Below are 14,342 nucleotides of genomic sequence, written 5' to 3'. Positions count from 1 at the left end.
TGCTGGAAAATCCATCTTTTTGAAAGCTGTCAGTCTGTATGGGGTTTGCAACCAAAGGTGTGATCTTGTTAATTCCACTTCTCCACTCTTTCCCCATATTACTACAACATTTTTTCTTCTTTATCAAATTATCTTGTGAAGGTTACTGATGAGACTGTTTCCAGTATTTCATTACATAGTGCATTCAAAATTGTAACCACTTGTTCAGTAAAAATGCTGGTCCGTTCGCTAAAAATAACTTATCTCAAAAGATTGATCTTTGAGCCATTCGAAAGACATTTCTTTTTACTTACTTATTTAAATTCATTAGGTTTTTAAACACATCTACTAAATTTTATCTTAGCCTTCTGTGCTCAAAGGAGAACAACCCCAGCCTCTCTGGTCTTGTTAAATAACTGGAATCCCTCATCCACAGAGCTAGTCTAGTCCAAGTCTTTTATATTCTTGGTGAAGCCTTTTCATAGTTTCTTGAGTGAGGTGCCCAGAATAGGTTACAATCCTGCAACTAAGGAGAACTAGTGTTTTATTTGTGCTTTCTATAAATTTGGCTTAAACTGCTGATTTCTGTTCTTACTAATTACTGCATTCTTACTAATAGCCCAGGATCCTGTATGCTTTGTTTATTGCTTTGTTAACCTGTCTTGTCACCTTCAGAGATTTATGCAAATACCCTTAGATCTCTGTCTTCTTTCACTTCTTTTAAATTGTGTCATTTAGCATTTATCATCTCCGTGTACAATCTATCTTCATTCTTCCTGCAAATGTGTATCAACTCATAATTTACTTTTTTGCATTTTATTTGCCATGTGTCCAGCCATTCCATCAGCCTATGTTCTTTTGAAGTTTATAAACAAGAAATAGAAGTAGGAGAGATTATATGGCTTCTTAATCCTGCTTAAACCCATCCCAAACAAAGGTGCCAAATACTGAACCAAAAACTCTAAATGAGATCTGGGTGGTGTTTTAACATTAAGTTTTCTAAGTGCAATATCTAGAGTTTAAACATATCGAAATTTGTTGCCTCGACCCCTTATATTCATACTGGTTTAGGTGACAGAAGTGAGGAGGCATTGTTAATTGGTAATGGATAAAATAAAACAAAACATACTGGAAACGCTTCCCAACTAAATCTATATCTGTTTAGGGAATGAACCAATTTATGAGGCAAATGGATATAGGTTTTCTGAGAAATTGAACGCTATTTGAGATTAAGGCAGCCACGTGTTTTAGTGTGGAATAATAATCCTGTGTGATCAGACAACCAATTACCCACTCTGTATTTTCAGGCATCCATGACCCAGAGAAGTAAAGGTATCAACACTCCTATTCTTCTGGACCTGTATCTGAAAAGGGAAAAAAAAAACGCTTGATGGCAAAATATCCCTCATGTTGATACATTTTATAGAAAAAAAGGATAAAAATATAGAAATGTCTATATGCGACAATATATTTTTTAAAGCATTTAATGCACTGCATATAGATACATAGAGTCATAGAGATGTACAGCACGGAAACAGACCCTTCGGATGAGCCTGTCCATGCTGACCAGATATCCTAAATTCATCTAGTGACATTTGCCAGCATTTGGATCATATCCCTCTAAACCCTTCCTATTCATATACCCATCCAGATGCCTTTTAAACGTTCTAGTTGTACCAGCTTCCACCACCTCCAAACCCTGGCAACATCTTTGTAAATCTTTTCTGCACCCTTTCAAGTTTAATAACATCTTTCCTACATCTCAGTCACTCAGGCATTCTCAGTGACTGTGACAGACAGTCTGACACTCAGACTGTCAGTTATTGAGACTATCTGTCACTGTTACTCAGACTGTTAAACACGCAAACTGTCAGAAACAGTCATTCAGGTTGTCACCCAGATTGTGAACTACTCAAACTGCCTGTTAGACACTCAGACTGCCTGTCACTTTCACTCAGACGGTTAGAGACAGCCAGACTGTAAGTCATTCAGACTGTCACTCAGACTGTTAGTGACAGCTAGATTGTCAGTCACTCTGACTGTCACTCAGATTGTTAGTGACAGCCAGACTGTCCGTCACTCAGACTGTCACAGTCAGACTGTCAGTCACTCAGACTGTCACTCACTGTTAGAGACATCCAGACTGTCTGTCAGTCAGACTGTTAGAGACAGCCAGACTGTCCGTCACTCAGGCTGTCACAGTCAGACTGTCAGTCACTCAGACTGTCACTCACTATTAGAGACATCCAGACTGTCTGTCACTCAGACTGTTAGAGACAGCCAGACTGTCAGTTTCCACCTGGAGACAGCCTGCAACCAGGGAGACAGTTGGTGTCATGCACAGCCAATCAGCAGTGGGACCTTGAAGCCACAGCCAATGGGAGTTTATGATGCTGGGGTGTGCGGCTCATTGCTGACATTTCAGTTCCAGCCGGAGCCGCATGTGATCATGGTTACCGTGTTCTCGTCCCCTGCTCCAGCAGCCGCCACCCTCTCCCTTTACAGTGTCTGTTTCATCTAGCGACAGGTAAGGTACAGGGTTGGTGTGGGCTGAGGGAGACACAGTTCCTCCCCTATTCACCATCCCGCCCCCACCCCCACACCTCCCAGCCCTTGGCAGACCCGGCTGCAGGGAGACAATGAGCCAGGAGACCGGGTCCTTTCTGTTCTCTCCTCCCTCCTCTTTCTGCCTTCACTCTACAGGGCGAATGCTGCTTGTGTTTTTCTTTGTGCCACGTCTACGGCCAGGGCCGAGGCTGCAGAAACTTCTGACGGTGTGAGATTGTGATTAAAGGTCTGGTAAAGGATAGCACTGAGAGTGTTTTAGTATAGATATGACCGCCTGCAGTGCTTGTTCTGTTTCCGTTTCTATGTAACATGCACTTGGAATTTTGATAGTATAATAATCGTGTTAATTCTATAATTACAGTTCAGGTTTTACCAGTCCAAAACATTGATGTTAGTTCTCCTCTGACCACCTTCTTGGCAATGTCTTTCCCATATCTTGGCCTCCTTCCTATTTGAACACAGACTTCTGTATGTTAGATGGGAATTTTGAATATGAAGTTCATAACGATTGAATATGATTTGTTTGAATGTGAGCATTTCTACCCCAACCTTTCTCAGTTGGAAATGTGTGAGTAGTGATCAGAAATAAAAATGCCACTGGAGATTCATTCCTTCACCACTGCCTTTCCTCCTGTCACCCAAACAAGGCAAGTGTCTGCACATTGGCCAATTTATGCAGAGATCAGTTAAAGACGTGTATGTATGGAACTGCAGGAGATGGGTGAGGTCATCAATGAATATTTCTCCTGTGTTTGCTGTGGAGAAAGACATGAAGATTTGGGAACTTGGGGAAGTTAGTGGCATTATCTTGGGGACAGTTCATATCACAGTAGAGGAGGTGTTGGAAGTATTAGAAAGTATGAAGGTGGATAAATCTCCTAGACCTTAGCAAATATATCCAAAAACTCTGCAAGAGGCTAGAGAAGAAATTGCAGGGGGCCCTGGCAGATATATTTGCATCATTGTTAGCTACGGGTGAGATCCCAGAAGACTGGAGGGTAGCGAATGTTGTAGCCCTTATTCAAGAAGGGCTGCAAAGAAAAAACTGGGAATTAATGGACCAGTAAGCTTAATCTGTAGTAGGTAAATTAATTGAAAAGATTCTGGGGGATAAGATATATATGCATTTAGAAAGACAGGGTTTGATTGGGAGTAGTCAGTATGGCTTCGTGCGTGGGAGATCATGCCTTACAAAATTGTTAGAGCTCTTTGGAGTGACTAGGAAAGTTGAGGGCAGGGTGGTAGGGATATGGATCTATATGGATTTCAGTAAGGCCTTTGATAAGGTTCCACGTGGTAGCTGTTCTGGAAGGTTAGATCGCATGGAATCCAGGGAGAGTTGGCAAATTGGATACACAATTGGCTTGATGGTAGGAAGCAGAGAGTAATAGTGGAAGGATGCTTGTCAGGCTGGAGGCCTGTGACTAGTGGTGTGCCTCGGGTTGGTGCTGGGCCCATTGCTGTTTATCTATATCAATGATTTGGATGAGAATGTGCAAGGCATGATTAGTAAGTTTGCGAATGACACAAAAATAGGCTGTATCGTGGACAGTGAGGGAGGTTATCAGAAATTGCAGCAGGATCTTGATTAGCTGGAGAACTGGGCCCAGAAATGGAAAATGGAGTTTAATATCGGTAAGTATGAGGTGTTGCTTTTTGGAAAGTCAAATCAAGGTAGGAGTTTCATGGTGAATGGTAGGGCCTTAAGGAGTGTAGGGACCTTGGAGTTCAGGTGCACAGTTCTCTGAAAGTGGAGTCTGGTAGACAGGGCACTGAAAAAGGCTTTTGGTGCACTGGCCTTCATCAGTCAAGGCATTGAGTATAAGATGTTGGAAGTTATGTTGCGGTTGTACAGGATGTTGGTGAGGCCGCACTTGGAGTATTGTGTTCAGTTTTGGTCACCTTGCTATAGGAAGGATGTTATTAAACTGGAAAGAGTGCAGAAGAAATTTACAAGGATGTTGCCAGGATTAAAGGGACTGAGTTATAGGGAGAGATTGGACAAGCCGGGACATTTTTCTTTAGAGCACAGGAGACTGAAGGAGGGACCTTTTATAGAAGCGTATAAGATCATGAGAAGCATGGATAGGGTGAATGCACTCAGTCTTTTTCCCAGGGTTGGGGAATTGAGGACTGGAGGGCATCAGTTTAAGGTAAGAGGGGAAAGAATACATGAGAACCTGAGGGGCAACTTCTTTTACACAGAGGATGATAGGCATATGGAATGTGCTGCCAGCTGAAGAAGTTGAGGTGGGTACATTAACAACATTTAAAGGCATTTGGATGAATACATGGATAGGAAAGGTTCAGAAGGATGTGGGCTAAGTGCAAGGAAATGGTGTAAGTGTGGATGGACATTTTGGTCAGCATGCACCAGTTTGGGCTGAAGGGCATGTCTCTGTGCTGTAGGACTCTATGACCAATGTTTTTTGTTCATTTGTCGTGTTATTGCAGCTGTACCTAGCCTTGTTAGGTCACTTCTGAGGTACTCCGTACAGTTTTGCTTTCCTTATTTGAAAAAAAGTGTTAGAAACAGTTCAGAGAAGGTTCAATGATTCCTGGAATGAAGAGGTTGTCTTATTAGGAAAAGTTGACAGCTTGGGTCTAATTGCTATTAGAGTTTAGCAGAATGAAAGATTTGCTTATTAAACCAATACTCTGAGAGAACGAAAACAGAAGTTGCTGGAAAAGCTCAGCAGGTCTGGCAGTATCTGTGAATAAAAAAAAATCAGAGTTAACATTTCGGGTCTGGTGACCCTTCCTCGGAACAGTTCTGAGGAAGGATCACTGGACCCAAAACATTAACTCTGGATTTTTTTCTTCGCAGATGCTGCCAGAGCTGCTGAGCTTTTCCAGCAACTTCTGTTTTCATACCTGATTTACAGCAGTTTTTTTGGTTTTTATTTACTATTCTGAGAGAAAATGACAGGTGGATGCCAGGAAGATATTTTCTTTTGGGGAGAGTAAAATAGGTAGACACAGTTTGATAAGGGGTATTGCTTTTAAGGTAAATGAGAATTTAAAATGTGGTATTCTGTTCATTTGAAAGCATGGAGATTGGGTTATTTGATTTGTTCAAGGTACAAATGAGAGGGATTTCTAGTGGCCAAAGTAGACCAAGGCTTTTTGAGAATGTGATGGGAAAGTTGAGTTTAGACCATAGCCATATCAAGCATGGCTGTACAGGCTGAAAGAGTCAAATGGTGTAATCCTAAGTCCTATGTTGCTATGAGCATTAGTGACAAGGCCCCAATATTTATTGTTTATCCCAAAATGCACTTCAGTGTGTTGGTGACTGGTGCCTTTAGCCATTGTAGTCTGTGTGGTAAAAGCATATGCATGATGCTGTTCAGTAGGGAGTTTCAGGACTGTGAACCAGTACGAGTGAAGTGAAAGTGTTGTAGTTCCAGGTCAAGATGGTATGTGACTTGGAAGTAAATGTGTAGGTGTTGGTGTTCTGGGCATCTGCTGCCCTTGTCCTTGTGAATCGCAGAGGTCAGGGGTTTTGAAGGTACTTGGTGAGTTGCTGAGGTGCATGTGTATACTGCTGCCACTCTGTACTACTCCTGATGGATGGAGTGAATTTTAGGTGGTTACTGCTTTACTATTCAAGTTGGCTGTTTGTTTTGGATGCTGCCAAGCTTGTGGCAAAGTGTGAGACTGGAGAATATTCATCTTCTGGGCCCAATTATCCACGAACTTGTGTCTGTGTATGCTTCCTTTTTGAAGCTTCAACCTATGTACTTTGAGTCTGGAGTTTGGGGAACTTGGAACACTATGCAGTTCAGTTTAAGAATCTTAAATACTTGAACAGTATATCTTCTCTATTTGCTTGAATAAACAATCATGGGATGTTCTCATATCTCTTTTGTAGCTCGGATGACTTCAACCAACTAGTTGTTTTGTTGCCCTGACATCCCAAGTTTTGTTTGAGATTCTTTTCCTTAAGACTAGTAGTTTTGTCCTCACCAATTCTGCTTATTCTTGTTGTAAAGAGCAGTCTTTTTTCTGTTTGCCATTTGTATAGTGGTATTTTTGGTGTTGTATGTTGAGTGTACTTATTCTTCTGGATAACTTGCTGTCTCTTGCTGGGAATAGAGTTTCTGGTTTTGTGACAATTGGCCATTATGACTGTATTGCTCCTAAAATTGCATTCACTTTCATGCGTTTTCTTCCTGCATTAGTTGGCATTTTAAAACATAATTCTTTATATGCAAGTGTTGTAACCTGAAATTTTAATTACAAAAGTTGAAAGTGGATTTTGTCACAAAAATGTATTTCAGATCCTTTTGTCCACCAGTAGTGAGTCGCCCAATTTTGGTTTTTTGAAATTGCTGAAACTATTTTTTTGCTTAGATTTGGGGCACAATGCTTCAAGTCTTATGTTTATAAAATATTTTAAAAGATTTAAAACGTACCTAATAGCACCCTTATTTTTTTGAAAGATAGTGGTTAAAGTTTGGAACCTCCTTGAAGAACTGCAAACAAATGCAGTTGGTGGAAACCCCTCATTGTGATTTATTTGTCTTGGGGCATGGTCAGTTTTGGATGAAGGTATAGAGTGATGTTTCTAAACCAGTTGGAAACTTGAGTTGTGCTATATGCAAGTAATTCCATATTTTTTTTTCCATACTGGTATCAAGGAAATTGTGCCAAGAAAACCAGTGGCAAATTCAGACTTTTTTAGTGTCATCTTAGGTTTTTATATTTAAAACATTTATTTCTGCTTGTGAATTTCGTTTTTCGACCTACATTTGTTAATTGTTTTTTTTAAGATCAAAATTGCCATGTTTGTTAATCTCAATGTTATAATGCAAATACTTTATCTTAGCAAGTGTTGTGTTGAAAGCAAGTATGACCTTATTGACTACATGAGGCTTTTATAATTTCCAAATGATAAAGCTTGGTATTTACAGTTATGTACAGTTCCATAAAGTAGAATTATAAAGGGTAATCAACAGCTGTTTGAAATTATAAATAAATTGCCATTTATCAGAGAAAAACAGCTGAAGGTGCTTCAGATACATGAGCCCACAAGGGAGAGAATGTGGATTTAAGGAGGAAATCACTCTTGGGATTTGTAGGGCTAAGGCAAAAAATCCTGTTACTCAAGGGACACTTAATTTGAGTTGGTGAATGAAGTGTTCAGGTGACATTGTAAAGATTGAGGTTAAGGCCATGTGTATAGTTAAGGACAGGAACACATATTTAATGTTAAGATTTTGGAGGACTGTGAACTGCTGCAGGCCAGTAAGGGTGATGGGCCTGTGCAGTACGGATAGAATACAGATTCAAAATTTTGGACAAATTCAAACTCATGTGGTGGCTTGTAGGATGGGAGTCTGGCAAAAAGCGTTGGGTTATTAAAGTCTGAAAGTGACAAAGATATCTATGTAGGTTTAGTGGCGGGTGTGCTGAACTAGGGTTGTGTTGTTGAGTTGGGAGTGGTTATTGAAGCTTATAAAGTAAATTAAAGGGTCGAATAATAGCTAAATGCAGGTGGTAGTCTTAATTTGGGCCAAGAATGATTCTGGTCACTCTTAATGCTCATGGACCTTGATTTTGCTAGGACTTATCAGTGTCATACTCTTTTGAATGCTGTCTTGATATTAAGGACAGCTATGTCTCTCTGCCCACGCCCACGCCCACTGTGGCACTTAACTCTTGCACCTGTTTCCACACCAAGGCTGTCATACACTCATGAACCAAGTGATTCTGATGGGACCTGACTGAGTACCACCAAGCAACTTACAGATTTTTTTATTTTCAAAAATAGGTTTTTCACAAAAAGTATATTATGCATACATACAAAGTCATGAAAGTAGTTTGGTTCCATACAATAGCATGTGAAGAAAACAAACAAAATATTGGAATTTGACTGTATCCAATAAACAAACCAAAGGCTTCTCTTACTTGTGCAGGATTCAATTTACATATAATTGAGGTACCAGAGGGTCCAATAACTGAATGGACTTCCATTTAACTTTGGCAGAGATACCTCACATGGTGATCTTTCCCCATTGCGCCTTAGCAGCAACAAAAACAGAAGTTGCTGGAAAAGCTCAGCAGGTCTGGCAGCATCTGTGAAGAAAAAAAATCAGAGTTAACATTTCAGGTCTGGTGACCCTTCCTCAGTCCATCTTAAACCTCCAAATGAAGTGGAAGATGGTTTGGGTGACTGCAATGGTGCAGGTTTGGGGAACGGGCCAGATCTGCACCATGTACAACAGCGAGAGTGCTTCACACCTGATGACCAGCTTTTACCTGCAATGGAGAAGGAGCAGTGGTCCCGAAAGACTAGTTTCTGCCTTACCTTGGCGATGTACTCCTCCCAGGATTTTGCGCACTTCCCACCTTCTCTGAACCAAATTCTCAGCATTGCAGTAATCCTTCCTGATGGTGAAGGAGAGAGAGGATCGGTCTGCAAAGAATGTGGCCTTGATTTACCTTTAGCTCCCGAGGCTCGTTTGAACTGGCCGTAGATGCTCATGAGTCTGCGCAGTGACAGTGGATTCGAGCAGAAAATGGCAACGTCATCCATGTACAGCGAGTCTTTGACCTACAGGCCTCCGCTGCCTGGAATAGTCACCTCTGTTCATTCTACTCTTTCCCACCCACCCCCCCACAAAAGCTCGCATCTTTCCTGATAGACTCAGACTCAGCAAAAGACTCTGTATAACACAAATAAGCAGCAGAGAGAGGGCAGATCTGATCGGGAAGCTTTCTGATACTCACCCGTTGATTTGATTGAGACTACACTAATGATGTTGGTGTAGAGCAGTTGGATCCAGTTATGAATTCCCTCCCCAAAGCCCATTTTGGAGATTACATATTACATGTGCAATATCCTGTCAAAGGCCTTTTCCTGGTCCAGGCTGACGAAGCTGCTATCCACCTTGCGTTTTTCCCCCCACCCCCCAACTCTCAGAAGTCCTGCACGTAAGCAATCATATTCCTGAGGAGTGTTCAGAGATAACCCATTTGTCGATGCACAGTTCCAGCTTGACCAGGCCACTCAGCCCTTGATCTCACTACATTCTTGATCCAGACATGGACAATAGAACTGAATTCCAGAAGTGAGGTAAGAGTGACTGCCTTTGACATCCAGGAACCCCAGCAAAACTGGAGACATGGGGAGCGAGGAGCAAGCCACTCCTCCTTGAGCCTGCTCTGTCATTCTGGATGAGAACTTGATCATAGTCTTTGAATGCCATATTCCAGCGCTATTCCCATATCACTTGATGTCATTAGTAACCAGAACGCTATCAATCTCTCTTTAACTTCATGGTTGAGCTCCCACAGCCTTCTGGGCTGTAGAATTCCAAAGATTCACCACTGTTTGAATGAAGCATTCCTCCTCACTTCAGTCCTGAATGCTTGACTTTTATTCTGAGATTGTATCCTCTGGTTCTACACCCAGTAGCCAGGTGAAATATCTATTCTGCATCTACTCTGTTTATCCGTTTAAGAATTTTGCAAGGTTTATTTTTTGAGTGCACCTCATTCTTTGAAACTCCAGATTGAAGAGACTGGGCCTGTATTCTCTGTTCTCAGAGAATAGTCCCACTTTCCAAGGAATGTGGTGAACCTCTGCTGCTTTCTGTCAACGGAAAGTATATAATTCCTTAGGCAAGGGCACAGAATATTTCAGGTATGGTCTCATCAGTATCTTGGTTCAATGGTACAGAACAACTTTGCTCCTATACTCAAATCCTCTATGCTAAAGGAAGGAAATGGAAGATCTGAAAGAGATCATGAAACGTTGTTAGCAAACAGTATTAAGGAGAATCTCAAGGCTTTATATACAGATAAAAAGCTAGAAGGTAGCCAGGGAAAGGGTTGGCCCTCGAGGACTAAGGAGGGAATGTATGTGTGGGGCCAGAGGTCTTAAACAGTATTCACCAAAGAGAAGGAATTGGTGGAAGGGAGTGTTGAATTTCTAAGCCAAGTTGCTCTTGAAAAGGAAGAGATGTGTGGTTCTTAAAGATAGATGATGGGATCTATGCCAGAATTTTGAGGGAGGCGAGAGAACAAATTGTAGGAGCATTGACAGACATCTTTGTATCCACTTGTGGCCACAAGTGAAGTCCCAGAGGACAGGAGAATAGCTAATGTTGTCCCATTGTTTGTTTGAAAAAGGTAACAGGGATAATCCAGGAAATTACAGGCCTGTGAGCCTCATGTCAGTAGTAGAGAAATTATTGGAAAAGATTCTCAGGGACAAGATCTATAAGCATTTAGAAGCACATGGACTGATTAGCAATAAACAGCATGGTTTTCTGTGGGAGAGGTCATGTCTCACTTTCTTGATAGTTTTTTGAGGAGGTGACGAAGATGATTGAGGGAAAAGTGATGTTGACATGGACTTCAGTAAAACCTTTGACAAGGACCCCATGACAGACTAGTACAAAGGGTGAAGTCACATGGTATTGGGGTGAGCTGGCAAGATGGATACAGAACTGGCTTAGTCATTAGGAGACAGCGGGTAGCTGTAAAAGGATGCTTTTAGGAATGGAAGGCTGTGACTAGTGGGGTTCCACAGGGGTCAGTGCTTGGACTTTTGTTTGTGATCTACGTAAATGATTTGGAGGAAAATGTAGCTGGCCTAAATAGTAAATTTGCATATGGTACAAAGATTGCTGGGATTGTGCATAATGAAGACGATTGTCAGAGGATACAGCAGGATATAGAACAGTTGGATGTATGAGCAAAAAAATGGCAGATAGCGTTTAATCTGGGCAAATGTGAGGTGATTCATTTTTTGAAGGTCAAGTACAGGTGGAAATTATATGGTTAATGGCAGAACCCTTTAGAGTATTGATATGCAGAGAGATCTGGGTGTGTAGGTCCACAGATCACTAAAGGTGGTAGTGCAGTAGATAAGATAGTAAAACAGGCCTATGGCATGCTTGCCTTCATTAGAAGGGGCATTGAGTACAAGGATAGACAAATTATGATGCAGCTTTGCAGAACTTTAGTTGAGCCACACTTGGAATATTGGGTACAGTTCTGGTCACCACATGACCAGACGCATGTGGATGCTTTGAAGAGAGTATAGAAAAGACTTACCAGAATGTTGCCTGGTATGGGGAATTTTAACAGTGAAGAAAGGTTTTGGATAGACTGGGTTTCTTTTCACTGGAACGCACGAGGTTGAGGGGCGCCCTAATACAAGTTTATAAGATTGTGAATAGCATGGTTAGAGTGGAAGGTATGAGGCTTTTTCCCAGGGTGGAGGGGTCAATTACTAGGGGACGCAGGCTCAAGGTGTGAACAGGGGGAGTTTAAAAGAGATGTGCAAGGCATGTTTTTCACAAAGGGTGGTGAGTGCCTGGAAAGTGCTGCCAGAGAAGCTGCTGGAGAGAGATACAATAGCAGCATTCAAGAAGCACCTGGACGAATACACGATTAGGAAGGGAATAGAGGGATACAGATCCTGTAAGTGAAGAAAGTTTTGATATGGAAGGGCAAAATTTGTCGGCGCAGGCTTGGAGGGCCTAAGGGGCATGTTCCTGTGTTGTATTGTTCTTTGTTCTAAAGGCTAGCTCACTGTTTGCTATCTGAATTGCTTGCTGTACCTGCATACTCACTTTGTGGCTTAAGAGCAAGGACATCTTAGTCTTTTGGAGATCAGCAGTTTCCTGTCTTTCGTTTTAAAGTAATACACTGCATTTTGTTCCTCCTACTAAATTAGATAGCGTCATACTTAGCCAGATCTGTTCCATTTGCCATGTTCTTAACTCTCCTAACTCTCAACTTATTCATCCCTAGGAAAAAGAAGCATGGTACAGGGAGGATGAGGCAGCCAGGGATAGCATAAAAGCAAAAGAGAAAGCATATAATGTGGCGAAGAGCAGTGGGAAACCAGAGGACTGGGAAGCTTACAAAGACCAACAGAGGGCAACAAAAAAAGAAATAAGGAGGGAGAAGGTTAAATTTGAGGGTAAGCTAGCCAGTAATATAAATGAAGACTGTAAGAGTTTCTTTAGGTATATAAAGTGGACATTGGGCCACTGGAAAATGACAGTGGAGAAATAGTAGTGGGAAACAAGGAAATGACTGAGGAACTGAATAATTACTTTGCGCCAGTCTTCATGGTGGAAAGCATGAGTAATCTCCCAAAAATTCATGAGTCAGGGGACGGAGCTGAGTATGGTGGCCATCACCAATGAAAAAGTGCTAGTAAAACTGATTGGCCTGAAGGTGGATAAATAACCTGGACCAGATGGACTACACCCCAGAGTTCTAAAGGAGATAGCTGAGGAGATAGTGGAAGCATTAGTGGTGATCTTTCAGGAATCGGGAGAGTCCCAGAGGACTGGAAAATCGCTAACGTGACACCCCTGACACCCCTGTTTAAAAAGGGAGTAAGGCAAAAGATGGAAAACTACAGGCTGATCAGCCTGACCTCGGTCATTGGTAAGATTTGGAGTCCATTGTAAAAGATGAGATTTCTGAATATATGGAAGTGTATAGTAAAGTAGGGCAAAGTCAGCATGGTTTCATCAAGGGGAGGTCATGCCTGACAAATCTGCTAGAATTCTTTGAGGAAGTAACGAGCAGGGTAGACCAAGGAGAGCCAATGGATATTATCTACCTGGACTTCAAGAAGGCCTTTGACAAGGTGCTGCACAGGAGGCTGCTGAGTAAGATAAGGGCCTATGGTGTTAGAGACAAGGTGCTAGCATGGATAGAAGATTGGCTGTCTGGCAGACAGCCAGAGAGTGGGGATGAAAGGGTCTTTCTCAGGATGGGAGCCGGTGACAAGTGATGTTCCATGAGGGTCAGTGTTGGGACCACAACTTTTCACTTTATACACTAATGATCTAGATGAAGGAACCGAGAGCATTCTGGCTAAGTTTGCAGACAATACAAAGATAGGTGGAGGGGCAAGTAGTATTGAGGAGGTGGGCAGGCTGCAGAAAGATTTGGATAAGTTGGGAGGGTGGGCAAAGAAGTGGCAAATGGAGTACAGCATGGGAAAGTGTGAGGTCATGCACTTTGGTAAGAAGAATAAAAGACTATTTTCTAAATGGAGAGAAAATTCAGAAGTCTGAAGTGCAAAGAGACTTGGGAGTTCTAGTCCAGGATTCTCTCAACGTAAACTTGCGGGTTTTGTTAATAATCAGGAAGGCAAATGCAATGTTGGCATTTATGTTGAGAGCACTTGAAGAGAAAAGCAGGGATATATTACTGAGGCTTTATAAGGCTCTGGTCAGGCCACATTTGGAGTATTGCGTGCAATTTTGGGCCCCATATCTCAGGAACGATGTACTGGCTCTGGAGCGGGTTCAGAGGAGGTTAACGAGAATGGTCCCAGGAATGAAAAGCTCAACATAGAGGAACATTTGAGGACTCTGGGACTATACTCATTGGAGTTCAGAAGGGGGGCATCTAATTGAAATTTACAGAATGCTGAATGGCCTGGACAGAGTGGATGTTGGGAAGATGTTTTCATTTATAGGAGAGACTAGGACCTGAGGGCACAGCCTTAAAGGGTAGACCTTTTAAAACGGAGATAAGGAGAAACTTCTTCAGCCAGAGAGTGGTGAATCTATGGAATTCACTGCCACAAAAGGCTGTGGAGGCCAGGTCATTGAGTACATTTAAGACTGAGATAGATAGATAGGTTCTTGATTATCAAGGGTTACGGGGAGAAAGCGGGAGAATAGGGTTGAGGAACATATCAGCCATGATTGAATGGCAGAGCAGACTCGATGGGCCGAAAGGCCTAATTTCAGCTCCTATGTCTTATGGTCTTATGGTCTTATGGTCTTATGGTCTTATGGTCTTAT

The 14,342-nt window shown here is 41.9% G+C and overlaps 1 protein-coding gene across 3 annotated transcripts in view; it reads left to right on the top strand.

Moving 5' to 3' along the window:
* The first annotated feature begins 2,398 nt into the window (after positions 1-2,398).
* Positions 2,399-14,342, top strand: part of ibtk (inhibitor of Bruton agammaglobulinemia tyrosine kinase) — a 131,673-nt gene continuing 119,729 nt past the window's right edge. For all 3 annotated transcript variants that reach the window (XM_048596723.1, XM_048596724.1, XM_020528205.2), the window contains exon 1: positions 2,399-2,506. The gene's annotated coding sequence lies outside the window, so the exon portion shown is untranslated. The remainder of the gene's footprint in view (positions 2,507-14,342) is intronic.

The sequence above is a fragment of the Rhincodon typus genome, chromosome 5 (assembly GCF_021869965.1).
Source record: "Rhincodon typus isolate 14 chromosome 5, sRhiTyp1.1, whole genome shotgun sequence".
NCBI lineage: Eukaryota > Metazoa > Chordata > Chondrichthyes > Orectolobiformes > Rhincodontidae > Rhincodon > Rhincodon typus.
This window is presented reverse-complemented; position numbering and strand designations above follow the sequence as displayed.